Genomic DNA, 14,154 nt, shown 5'->3' with positions numbered 1-14,154 from the left:
GTTTGAGCTTGAAATGTACTTGAACTTGAACTTGAGCTTATAGTTGAACATGCACACTCAGTTGAAGCAGTCGTAGTGCTTGATGTTGATGTAGTTCTTGATGTTGATGTAGATGACGCGAAGCTTGTCTTCGAATGAAGGTGAACTTTTTATCTATTAAACTTGAAGGTAAACTATCCATCTATCAAAACAAGTCAGTTACTCCAAAGTGGTTTGACACAACAAAATTTGACAATAAAGGGTGCTAGATTTACAACTTAGCACTTACAATCTCCCCCTTTGTCAAATTTGTGACAAAACCAACTTATAGAAAATTAACCTATTATAATACATAGATTCACACAGTTCAAAAACTCCTTCATGATGAATCCAACAATTACAACTCCCCCTCAATCTACTCCCCTTGAGTAACTTGTAGAGACCTGTATTAAGATATACATATCCAAAAATAAAATAAAATTCCATACATGCCAAATGATATGGATTACCATTTCTCTACATTCAAGTCATTCATATTCATAACCACGTAATAATAATAAACAGATTAAGTATTATGTATCATGTACACAAATTCTACCCCTTTTTGTCACAAAAAGACAAAGCAATAAACGAAAAGATGTAAACGTGGTTATTAAATATGTGAAGAGTATAAGAAAAAGTGTGAAAGTGAGTAGTAAAAACATATAAGAAAGAGTATTAACATCACACACTTGTACATGTCTAAATAAAAAAAGTCACCAAGTAAGAGTAAAGTTAAGCATTTAATACAAGTCTAACATTAAACATAAAGAAATCTAATCAGAACCAGATGAAGGAGGTGGAATGGATGGATCTATCTAGTGTAAGCCCTTAGTTATGCATCTAAAACACTTTCATTTGATTATCTTGAGATATTTTGAGTCCATCCACCTTCTCTTTTAGTGAGTGAAGATACTTATCAAAGTCAGAAGGGTGAAAGTCAAGATCAACCTAAGGATCATCTTCTTCCAATTCATCAAAAATGTCATTCATCATAATGTCTGAGGGCAATGCATCTTCCTCTCCAACTTCCTTAGCTTCCACATGCTTTTGACTAGGATCTAGCTTCAAATTTATCTTATTAATATTTAAATTGTTGAATGGGAGAAGTACAATAGGTGCTTCACCAAGTGGCATGACCACATTGCAGTGCAATGTAAGTGCGATCATCAAATAAGCAAAAGGAACATGGCTATGACCTGGATGAAGTCGAAATTGGATAATGATATAACACATTAGAGAGGGAAGACATACAGGAGTATTGGACACTACAAAATGAAGAATACCAACCATAAAAGATGTTAACTCAGCTTTATTTCTAGATCTGGATGTACATTAGAAATGAAGATACAATGCAACACTCTGTATTTGGGCAACATTTGGTTGGCCCGGAGTGCATTCCCAGAGTTCCATTCTAAGTCCATGTTGCATAGTTTGCGAGTCAAAAGCCGTTTTTCTGACTTAGTTATATTCTCGGCTAAGACTGGTATAGGTATACCATCGTCATTGACATTTACATTGAGTAGGTCAGCAATAATAAATCAATCAACCATATCTAACCTTTTCTGAATGTAATTGTGAAGGTTAGTTCTTCAATCAAGACATCACTTATACAAGCGAACATGACTTGCGCAATAGAACGGTATGCAGGTCTGTCCCAATTCAGAGTGTTTTCCCATCTTACAGCAACAAGGAGAGGAATAATCTAAAATTAAGCCTAATGATTTGCATTTACAGGCCGCTCAACAATGACCTCTCTTTAATGAAAATCTCGTACATATTCGGGATCATCATTGGGAGGCCTAGGGTTCGCACCCTAAAAGGAGTGGTCCAAGAAGATGATGCTCTAGTTTTCTTCAGACAGCCTCCCATAGCAAGATTAATCAAGAAAATCTAACAAAGAAAGCAACGGTTTCAAACCCAACAAATTTTACTCTAAAAAACCCAACAAACTACAAGGAAAGATGATATAAATGCAAGACTCAAGCAAGATGAGACTCAAGGATCCTAAATCCAAAGGGAAATGGAAAATGGAGTACTTACTTACATGATCAAAGATGGGTTTGACGGGTCGAAGAAGGGGCGAGTGAGGAAGATGAGAAATTTGGAGAAAAATTACTTTTTCACCCTAAAAGGGATCACTGCCCGCACACCACGACTGGTCGAGTATGTGCTCGATTGATCATGTGAGCATAAAAAATACATATTTTAACAATTTTAATTCAAAAATTATTAAACAAAAATATACAAAAAATACTAGCATGTAATCATGATAATCTCAATTAGAATTACACATCAATATCCATTTTTAATTTGAAAAACCTATTTCTGTCAAGTAGTTTAGTAAATATGTCTGTAAGTTGATTTTCAATTTGCACATAATCCAATAAAATAACTTTTTCTTCCACTAGTTGTTGAATATAATGATACCGAATGTCAATATATTTAGTATGGGAATGTTGGATGGGATTCTTAGATATATTGATTGCTCTAGAGTTATCGCAATACAAAATCATTATATCTTGCACAATACCATAATCATTTAATATTCTTTTCATCCGCACAAGCTGGGTACAGACATTTCTGGCTGTAATATATTCAGCCACAGCTATAGATAAAGACACGGAACTTTATTTGTTGCTATGCCAGGAAACCAAACAGTTCCCAACATAAAGCAACCACCGCTAGTGGATTTTCTATCGTCTATATTCCCAGCCCAGTTAGCATCTGAATAACCAGCTAATTGAATATTAGTATCATGTGGATACCATAAGCTTAAATTAACCGAACTTGTGACATACCTAATAATCCTCTTGACAGCAATCAGGTGAGATTCCTTAGGATCTAATTGATATCTAACACAGATACCTATGTTGAATGTTATATCAGGTCGGCTCGCAGTTAAATATAATAAACTACCAATCATACTACGATACAACTAAGGATCTACGCTCTTACCTATTGCATCTTTAGAAAGCTTAAGAGTTGTACTCATAGGAGTATCAAAGTTCTTACCACTCTTAAATCCAAACTTCTTAACTAAGTTTAGGGCATACTTGGTTTGAGAAATGAAAATACTGTCTTTAAGTTGTTTTACTTGCAGACCTAGGAAGTAATTTAATTCTCTCACCATGCTTATTTTGAACTTGAATTTCATCAACTCTGCAAACTCAGTAGACAAGTTAGAACATGTAGAGCCATAGATAATATCATCAACATATATCTATACTATAAGCATGTGTTCATTATTTTTCTTAACAATCAGAGTTTTATCAACACTCCCCATAACAAAGTCATGACTTCGTAAAAACTTAGTCAGTTTCTCGTACCATACCTTGGGAGCTTGTTTTAAACCATAGAATGTCCTTTTTAGGCGATACACATTATCAGAGTGTTTAAGGTCTTCAAAATCCTTAGGTTGTTCAACATAAACCTCTTCATGCAAATCACCATTCAAGAAAGCACTCTTGACATCCATTTAATAAATTTTAAACTTTTTGAAACATGTAATGGATATGATTAATCTGATGGATTCAAGACAAGCTATTGGGGCAAAGGTTTCATAATAATCGATTCCTTCTATCTGTGTGTACCCTTGTACAACCAGCCTTGCCTTGTTTCTTATTATATTCCCTAACTCATCAGATTTATTTTTAAAGATCTACTTGGTTCCTATGATATGCTTATCAGATGGTGTTGGAACTAAATAGCATACATCATTTCAAATGAATTGATTCAGTTCATCTTACATGGCTACTATTCAGTTTTCATCAATAAGTGCCTATTTTATATTGGCCGACTCAATTTGAGAGGTAAAACATACATAATTACATATGTTTTCTAATTGTTTTCAAATACGCACACCAGTGAGAGGGTTACCTAGTATTTAATCAGTAGGATGGTCTTTAACTAATCAAAGTTTAGTGTTGATTTGACTAGATGAGGAGTCACGATTGTCAATTAAATTGACTTGATCATCTTCTGAACTTGTGGTTGGTGTATTCAGGTGATCATCAATAACTACATTTATGGACTCCTAAATGACACTGGTTCTCTTGTTGAGAACTCGATATGCTCGACTATTTAGAGCATACCCTAGGAAGATCCCTTTGTCACTTTTAGTGTCAAACTTCCCTAAATTATCGTGGTTACGCAAAACATAACACTTACTTCTAAAAACTCCAAAGTATTTAACTGTTGGCTTCTTGTTAAACCACAGTTCATAAGCTATTTTATCTTTTAATTTTCTGATGTATACTCGGTTTATTATATAGCATGCAATGTTAACAGCTTCAGCCCATAGATTTTTAGGTAACTTCATGCTATTCAACATTACATTAGCCATTTCTTAAAGCACTCAGTTTTTCCTTTCAACAACCTCATTTTGTTGATGTGTCGTAGGTGCAGAAAACTCATGTGATATTCTATGATCGCTACAGAACTTCTCAAAATTGTTATTTTCAAACTCCGATCCATGGTCACTATGGATCTTAGCAACATTTAATTCTTTTTCAGTTTGAATATGCTTAAGCACCCTTTTCACTTCATCGAGAGTTTCAGACTTTTCTCTCATGAAAGCTACTCGTGTAAATGGGATAAAATAATCCATAATTATCAAAAAGTATTTCTTTCCACCTCAACTCTCTATTTTAGTTGGTCCTATAAGATCCATGTGGAGGAGTTCAAGGGGTTTAAATGTGGCAAAGACGTTCACTTTCTTATGACTACTCCTTGTTTGTTTCCCAATTTGACATTTGCCATAAATTTTATCCATTTTCTTTAATTTGGGTAGACCTCTTATTAGATTGGCCTTGCTCAGTCTATATAAATTTCGGTAGTTTACATGTTTAAGGCATTTGTGCCATAACTCAATCTCACTGGTTTGGACCATGTAATAAGATAATTTAGACGAGCTAGAATCACTTACAATATAGCAATTTTTAGATGTTCTTCAGCCATTCAATATCACATAACCTTTCTCATTTGAGATCTTGCATCCTTGATTAGTGAATTTGACAATATGCTTATTATTGCAGATTTGAGAAATACTCAAAAGATTGTGCTTAAGACTTTCTATAAATAAAACATTTTCAAAAGGAGGAAGATTGAAAAGATGAACCATACCTTGTCCAATTATTTTTCAACTGCTCCCATCACCAAATGTGAATGAACCGTCAGTCATTTCTTTATAGTTGGTGAACAAATCTCTGTCACCCGTCAACCAATGTCTAGGTACTACTTTGATTGACTCAAAGCCTTGAATGCAGTGTGGGAAACCAAACATGTAACCTTAGGAACCCATTTCATTATCATTTTATGTTTTGGAGCACTATTGGTTTTCCTTCACTTATAATTATTATTAACTCTCACATTCGAGTTAGATTTGAGAAGCTCCTTGAGTAAGTCCATAATTTTCTCAGCCAAAGGGTTATAATTTTGATTTCTAAGGTTGATATGCTTGGTATTAACTTTGAAGGCTTGAAAAGTTTTAGGATTTTTAAAACTGTTTTGATTTAAGCCTTTTCCCTTTAAGTTAGAAGATTCTCCTTTAACAAACTTAGGAGGTACAATCTTATTTTTTAGATGCATGTTTTTATCATAGCCCAGACCCGATCTATCTCCACATTTTCTAGACGTGGTTAGTAATTTTTCAAGTTTAGGGTCTCCCTGGGCATAACTCCATGTATCCTTTGAACTCAAGAGGGAAGAAACTTCAAGTTTTAGTTTCTCATTCTCTGATCTTAATTTTTCAAGTTTAGATGTTTTGAAATTCAAGTCACATTTAGCTTTTTCAAAACAATTAGAAATATGCGACTTTTTTAAAATTGAGTTTTCAAAATCCTCTTTTAATTTTAGAAAAATTTCTTTTTGAAGTTTAAGTTTGAAAGCAATCTTACAACTCCTTGCATAGGGCATTGTAGGCATCCTGAAGATCATCTTCGTTTTCAGGGTCACTCAAATTTTCATATTCAGATGAATCACAACTATCTGTGGAAGTGACTCTGGCTAAAATCATTAAGGCCTTAACTTCACTTGGAGATTCAGGTTTTAAATCATCCGACTTAGAAGAGGCTTCAAAGCAGGACGATTCATCCCATGTGTCCAACATGCCTTTTCTCTTTGGTTTGTCCCTTTTAGGGCACTTATTTGCCAAATGCCTATATTTATAGTAGTTGAAGCATTGGCTGTCTTTTAGTGATTTCTAATTTTTAGTTTTACCCTTTTTCTTCTCAGAGGGTTTTTGAAAATCAACTCTCTTTTTGCTTTTAAAAATCTTATAAAACTTTTTAGCTAATAAGGCCATATCATCCTCTAAGTTTTCACAATCGGAATTATTACTTTCTTGAGAAATAGATTTAGATGATTTAAGGGCTATATACTTACCTTTTAGAGCTTTGAAATTCAACTCATAAGTTTGAAGTGAACCAACAAGTTCCTCCACTTTCATATTATCAGTGTCTCTAAGTTCATGAATGACAATCACCTTGGAATTGAATCTCTTAGGAAGTGATCATAGTATTTTTGCACAAATTTTACTTTCTGGGATGCTATCTCCAAGACCCCACATAAAGTTGACTATGTCATTTAGTTTTGTATAGAAGTCCATGAATAATTCATTTTCTTCCATATGTAGTTCCTCCAACCTATTGGAGAGGATTTGAACCTTAGACTTTTTTACAATATTCATTCTCTCGTGTGTCATTTTTAGGATATCCCAAGCTTGTTTTGCAATATCACAAGATATTATTCTTTTGAACTCATATGGTGATAGTGCACAATTGATTGCATTTAAAGCTTTAACATTAGCACTACTCTCATTTTTCTAAGCTGTGGTCCATAAATAATAAGGCGATACTTGCATGGACTTGGTTCCATCACTGCCTAGAACTTCAGTCGTTGGTGGTTTCCATTTGGTAATCGTTGCTTGCCCCACGCCTTCATCAATGGACCTCAAAAAGACCCTCTTCCTGGCTTTCCAATAAGCATAATTGGAGCCATCAAATAGTGGTGGCCTAGTGATGGAGAGGCTATCAAAATTTGACATATTAAGAACTCAAGATCACTTAGCTCAGGAAATTAATCCAATGGAATTACCTATTAGGCTCTGATACCACTTGAAAAGGGCAAGCTCTAAGTCCTAGAGGGGGGGGGGGGGGTCAATAAGACTATGCTAAATAAAAAATAAAAAGTGAAAAATAAACTCAAATAGCAGAAATCTAAAGCAACCTCAAATGCAAAAGTATTGAGAGGTTGATATAAACATTGTTCTAAGGACAACCTTACACCAAAAACCAATGGCTTATGGTAGGACAACCTAATTTTTAGAACTTTGATAAGTATCATAAACTCAAACCGATACAAAGGCAAAAGAAATAAATCTGGCTATTACAACAATCACCACAAAAGCATAAAATAGATATAAGCATTCACACACATAACCAGATACAATCATCCACCACAACTCTAAGAATTATAGTGGTTCAGTGTGTACACCAACTGTTTGCAAATAGCCACACCTACTCCAATCCTAATAACTACAACCCACGTGGTATTGGCTTTCACTAAGAAAGAAGGTTTTTCAAGGTTCACCTTCAAACCTATACAGATGTGTTTTTCAATGGGCTTACACAATCAAAAGCTCCACGCTGAGATTTTCCTAGCTAATCTCAGTCAAACCACAAATAGACATTTTTCTGGCTGAATCTCACAAACCAAATATAGAAAACTGAAAAATAATACTTATTTGAAGAATGTTCTTTGATGTAGTCGGTAGAACTGCTTCTTTGTAGATGAAGATGTTCAATGTTCAATCTCACAAATGAAGGGGTTCTAGGTCTAGATGTATTTTAAATTAAACCCAACCTTAGGCTACTTGGATTCAATTTCTTGGATCTCAAAAAGGGTTAAAGCAAAAGCACTTTTATATCAAGTAGAATGGAATCACAAGAGATCAAGAAATTAACAAACTAAAAAGCTAATTAAAATAAAATTTAAAAACCTCACAATAGCTTTACAATAGTGATGACTAATCTCTCAGAGTGGTGGCTTGAATTGGCTTGGAATGAATGAAAAAATCTGAGAAATGTCCTCTATTTATAGGTTGTAATTCGATTCCCTCGACTGGTCTAAGGTTCGGCTCGACTAGTCCTATCAGAACCACTTTTCAAAATTTTCGGTGTGATCAAATAAAACAGATCCTTGACTAGTCGAGTGGCTCCCTTGACTGGTCGAGTGGCCAGCTCGACTGGTCGAGCACAACACTCGACTGGTCGAGTGGGCAAAATACGCATTACTGGAGTTTGAGTCAAGTCCTGCTTAACTAGTCGAGCCAGTCTCCACGACCGATCAAGCAAGGTACTCAACTGGTCATAGACCAAACAACTTTATTCGAGAAAAACCCTAGACTGGTCGAGGCAGTGCTTGGACTAGTTGAACAATGACTAGAACTAGTCAAGCAAAGCCTAACATAAGTACTATGACCTAATATAAATATACAACATTAATGACCTAATCCTAAGGTCTTCCTAGGTTCATGTATTACTTAAATGTAAGTATTGAACTTGTAACATTGGTCGCTTCGGTAGATTGGTTACTTTGAAGTACATGAAGCTTGACCTTGCATCTTGAACTTGTGTTCTTGAACTTGAGCTTGAACAAGTGTACTTAAGCTTGAGTTTGAGTTTGAGCTTGAAATGTACTTGAACTTGAACTTGAGCTTGTAATTGAACATGCACACTTAGTTAAAGCAGCCATAGTGCTTGATGTTGATGTAGATGACACGAAGCTCATCTTCGAATGAAGGTGAACTTTCCATCTATTGAACTTGAAGATGAACTATCCATCTATCAAAACAAGTCAGTTACTCCAAAGTGGTTTGGCACAACAAAATTTGATAATACAAGGTGCTAGATTTACAAATTAGCACTTACACAACTAGAGTTACCACTAGTTGGAGAATATGCATTGACTACAAGAAGTTAAATACCATCACTAGGAAGGACCACTTCCATTTACCCTTCATCGATCAAATCTTGGAAAGTCTAGCTAGTTACTCTTACTATTGTTTCCTTGATGGATATTCGGGCTATAATCAGATAGAGATAACCCTTGAAGATCAAGAGAAAATAACGTTCACATGTCCTTATGACACCTTTGCTTACTGAAGGATGACATTCGGACTGTGTAATGCTCCTTCCACATTTCAGTGATGCATGTTGAGTATATTTTCTTATATGGTAGGGCAATATTTAGAGGTTTTCATGGTTGACTTCTGTCTTTGGTCCATCCTTCATCGAGTGTTTAGAGAATCTGAAAAATGTGCTGAAGCGATGTGAGGAAAAGAATTTGGTACTAAATTGGGAGAAGTGTCATTTCATGGTTTCTAAGGGAATAATTCTTGGACATAGTTTTTTCCAAGGGAATTGAGGTGGACAAGGCTAAAATTGAGCTTATCTTTAACCTACCTCCACCTAAGAGCATACGTGATGTGCAATCCTTCTTAGGATACTCATGTTTTTACAGACGATTCATAAAGGACTTTAGTCACCCCTCTCATCCTTTATGCAATCTACTTCAAAAGGATGTACTATACGAGTGGACTGAACAATGCCTGGAAGCTTTCACTAAGCTCAAGAGCATGTTAACAACTACACTTATCATGTAGCCACCCGACTGGAGCATTCCTTTTGAAATTATGTGTGATATGTCTGATTATGTTATTAGGGCTGTGTTAGGCCAGAGAAAAGAGAAGAAACCCTACGTTATTCATTATGCAGGTAGAACTCTAAATCTTGCCCAAGTGAATTACTCTACTATGATGAAGGAACTCTTACTCGTAGTGTTCGCTATAGACAAATTTAGGACCAATTTGATTAGATCCAAGATCTTCATCTACACCGATCATGCAACGGTGAAGTATCTTCTTTCTAAGAATGATGTTAATCCCTACTTGGTAAGATGGATCCGCCTACTCCAGGAATTTGATTTCAAAATAAAGGATATAAAGGGAGTAGAAAACGTAGTGGCTGACCATCTTTCAAGACTTGATCTCCCTGATTCCATTGAAACAACACCCATAAACGATATGTTCCCTGATGAATAACTTTTTAAACTATCCCACATACCTTGGTTTGCTGACATTGTAAATTATCTTGCTATAGGTTTCATGCCGATACATTGGACTACGCAAGATAAGAAAAAAAATTCTTTGCCGAGGTACGAAAGTTCTTCTAGGATGATTCAAATTTGTTTAAATATTACCCAAACCAAATTCTAAGGAGATGTGTGCCAGACAATGAACACCAAAGTGTCATATCCTTCTATCACTCTTAGGCCCGTGGTGGTCACTTTTCTGTTAAAAAGATCATGGCCAAAATTCAGTAGTGTAGTTTCTATTGGCTCACTATGTTCAAGGACACTCATGAGTTCTACAAAGTGTGTGAGTATTGTCAAAAATTGAAAATGTTGTTCCATCGAAATATGATACCTCTGAATCTCATATTGATCATTGAAGCATTTGACTGCTGCGACATCGATTTCATGGGACCATTCCCCCAATCCTTTGGGAATTTATATATTCTGCTAGTAGTAGACTATGTCATGGGTTGAAGCGATCCTGTACCAAAACAATGACAATCAGAAGGTCATTAGATTCTTAAAAGAAAACATCATTTCCCGGTTTGGAATGCCTCGGGCCATTATTAGTGATGAAGGTTCACATTTTTGTAATAGGCCATTTGAGAACTTAATAAAAAAATATGACATCTCTCATAAGGTGAGCACTCCATACCACCCACAGACAAGTGGACAAGCTGAGATTTTCAATAAGAAAATTAGACACATTTTGGAGAAAACGGTTAATCTCGACCGTAAGGATTGATCAATCCATTTGCCCGATTGTCAAGCTCATGTCCTAGTGACCATTTCGTTCTTTAGGATCCTGCAGTCCTCCTGGTCGAATTTTGGTGACCCATGACCCGTAGATTGCATTTGCACGTGACCTTGAGTCACATCCTATAAACCTAAGTCAACTCAACCCAAGACCTGTGCCATTACGACCACGTCACCATCGCGATTCTGACGTCGCGTCTCGTGGTCCAATTCGAAGCTTAAATCAGAAATTGTGGACTGCGCATGATCATGGAAGTAGACCGCACATTGCTGGACCCACCTATCCAAATTGCACATTTCCCTAGCAACCATCATCATGAGGATGATGTCACCCTATCTATAGCCCATAGCCCATAGCCCTAGGCATGCTCTTATAACTCATAATGACCTTAGCCCATGCCTCCCTTACAACTCATAATTACCTAGCTAGAAAAGCAATCATTTCTCCTTTCCCTCTCTCAAATCTCTCTCCCTCCCTCTTTCTTTCTCATTTCCTAGCAAGAGAGAGCTCCCAACATCCACGAGAGCTCTCCATTTCCAACACTTTACAAGCACTCCACCCCCAAATCCAACCCTCTAAAATCAATCCCAACCATTAAATCTTGTTCCCTTGGAGTTCTAAAACACATTCGTGGAAGAAGAAGTACAAGATCTAAGGTGGGTGCTTTTCTAGGATTAGATTTGTGTTTTCTAGCATGGATTTGATGATTTGAGGCCCCACATTTGATGGACCTAAGTGATGCATGCATGTGTTGTAATTCAAAAGAGGGGTCCATAGTGGTAGGGCCCCTCCCACAACTGCTCTCTCTTTCTCTCTCTCCCTCTCCCTTCTTATTTTTGATGATGATGATGTACATGGCTGGTGGGCCACGTGCACATGGGCCCCATTTGATGGATGAATTACATCCAGATCGTCCAACCATGAGATGTCCAACAGCGAAATACTAGAGGACCGTATGATAGGAAAACACTAATATCAATTTGATCCCAACCAGGTGGGCCACATGCATGTGGGACCCACGTGTGATGCATGTCCCTTATACCAGACCATCCGTCCATCTGATGGGGTGTGGACCCCACATGTGTGGTCCCACCTAATGAAATCCACACTGTCCAGACCTTAGACGTGGGACCCACCAGCTATATAGCTGTTGTTTAACGTTAGCAAGTTCTGGGGGCCTAACCATGAGGTATGTGTATATCCATGCCATCCTCCATTTAGCAGCCACGTGGGGCCCACCCCACACGTGGTTCACATGTGGAGGTGGAGCACACGTTGATGTATATATTCTGTATCCACACCGTCTATCCATAGACGGTGCTGTGTGGGGCCGACCGTGATGTATGGGTCTTGGCCACACCGTCCGTTTACTGGATGAGTGTGGCCCACCTTGGTATATCTGTTTCATCCAGCCGTCCATCTATTTTGGCGTGGGGCCCACCCTACACCTGTTGCATGTGTGAGGGTGGGCCCCACCTTGATGTATGTATTATGTATCCCCACCATCCATCTCTAGATGGTGTTGTGGGACGCACTATGATATATGTGCTTGATCCCCGCCGTCTGTCCATCCAGGGATGAGACGTGGGACCCCACCGTTGATGTATGTATTGTGTATTCACACCGTTTATATCTGGACGGTGTGCCATGTGGGGCCAACGATGATGTTTGGGTCTTATCTACACCGTCTAGATTTCTAGATAATGGGACCCACATCTAATGTATGTGGTTTACAGCCACGCCATCCATCTATTTTGGCTGGGACGTGGGGCCCAGATGATGTATATCCACCATCCATTTGCTGGATGGGTGGGGCCCACCTTGTGATGTGTTGTATATTCACACTGTCCATCCACATGGACCTTGCATGATGTAAGTGTTTTGTCAGCGCCGTCCAGCTCATGGACCCCACATGTTGTACATGTGGCCCATCTATTTTGCTAGATTATGGGCCGCCCGATAAGGCCTGTTGTAATGTATATGCTGCCCATATGTGTGGCATAATATGATGTTTGTGTGGCACATATATGTGGCCCAATATTATGCATATGTGGCCCATTTGATGAGGCCCAAAATGTTGTTTGTGTGGCACATATGTGCAGCCCATTGTAATGTTCGAGAAGCCCATATGATGAGGCCCATTATGATGTATATGAGGCCGTTGAATGAGGCCCGATATGATGTATTTGTGGCCTATCTGGTGAGGCCCAATGTGATGTATATGTGGCCCATGAGTGAGGCCCTTTATGATGTATGAGAGGCCCATTTGGTGAGGCCTATTATGAAATATATTAGACCCTTGAGTGAGGCCCATTATGTTGTGTATGAGGCCCTTGTGTGAGGTCATGGGCCCACTATATGTTAGACTCTATGTGGGCCACTCCTTGGGAGCAATGTTAGTTAAATGTACACATTGATGGGCAATGATGGTTAAATGTCCACATTATGACCTTCCCTTAGGCCTTATTAGGCCCATTCTCATCCCTCTCTAAGTGGGTTGACCCTGACAGGTGCCTTTGTTTTTTGTTGTAGACTATGCTACCTACACGAGGCACGCGAGGCACCTGAGGTGCCCGAGCGACCCGAGCAATCCCCGCTCCACTGCCTAAGGATCCCAATCCTTCACCCAAGGTTCTTATTCCACCTCCTACAGTTCCCATCCCCCCGCCTGAGGCTCCCATAGACCCTGCACCTCCATCCGAGACCAGGACAGCCCTTACCGTGCCAGTTGGTGTTGATCAGTTGCAGTAGAAGTTATAAGCTGTGACCGCCGCCCTCCACAGGCAGAGTAAGCAAGCTCTTAAGACCCCGGAGCAGATAGCAGGAGCACGCTAGTGCCTTGCTACGAGACTTACTTCATCCCGATCCCCAATGATTCCAGGGAGAGCTTGATCCGACTGGAGCAGAGAGATGGTGCTCCCGAGTGAAGAAGATGTCTGAGACCATGAAATACACAACCCAGCAGTGAGTCCCCTTGGCCATGTATTTTTTCACGGGAGAGATCGAGCATTGGTGGACCTCCGTCGCCCGTGCTATAGGAGCTGACTTCGTCTGGACATGGGAGGATTTCATTTTATGATTCAACCGGCAGTACTTCCCCTACCACATTCGATGGCAGCAAGCATTAGAGTTCGAGATCCTAGTATAGGGAGACATGTCTGTGGCTCAGTATGCGGCCTGTTTCATGGCGCTATCGAGTTTCACACCGTATTTCATTAATGATGAGAGGTGGAAGGCCCGTCATT

Source organism: Magnolia sinica, chromosome 17, assembly GCF_029962835.1.
Source record: "Magnolia sinica isolate HGM2019 chromosome 17, MsV1, whole genome shotgun sequence".
Lineage (NCBI taxonomy): Eukaryota > Viridiplantae > Streptophyta > Magnoliopsida > Magnoliales > Magnoliaceae > Magnolia > Magnolia sinica.
This window is presented reverse-complemented; position numbering follows the sequence as displayed.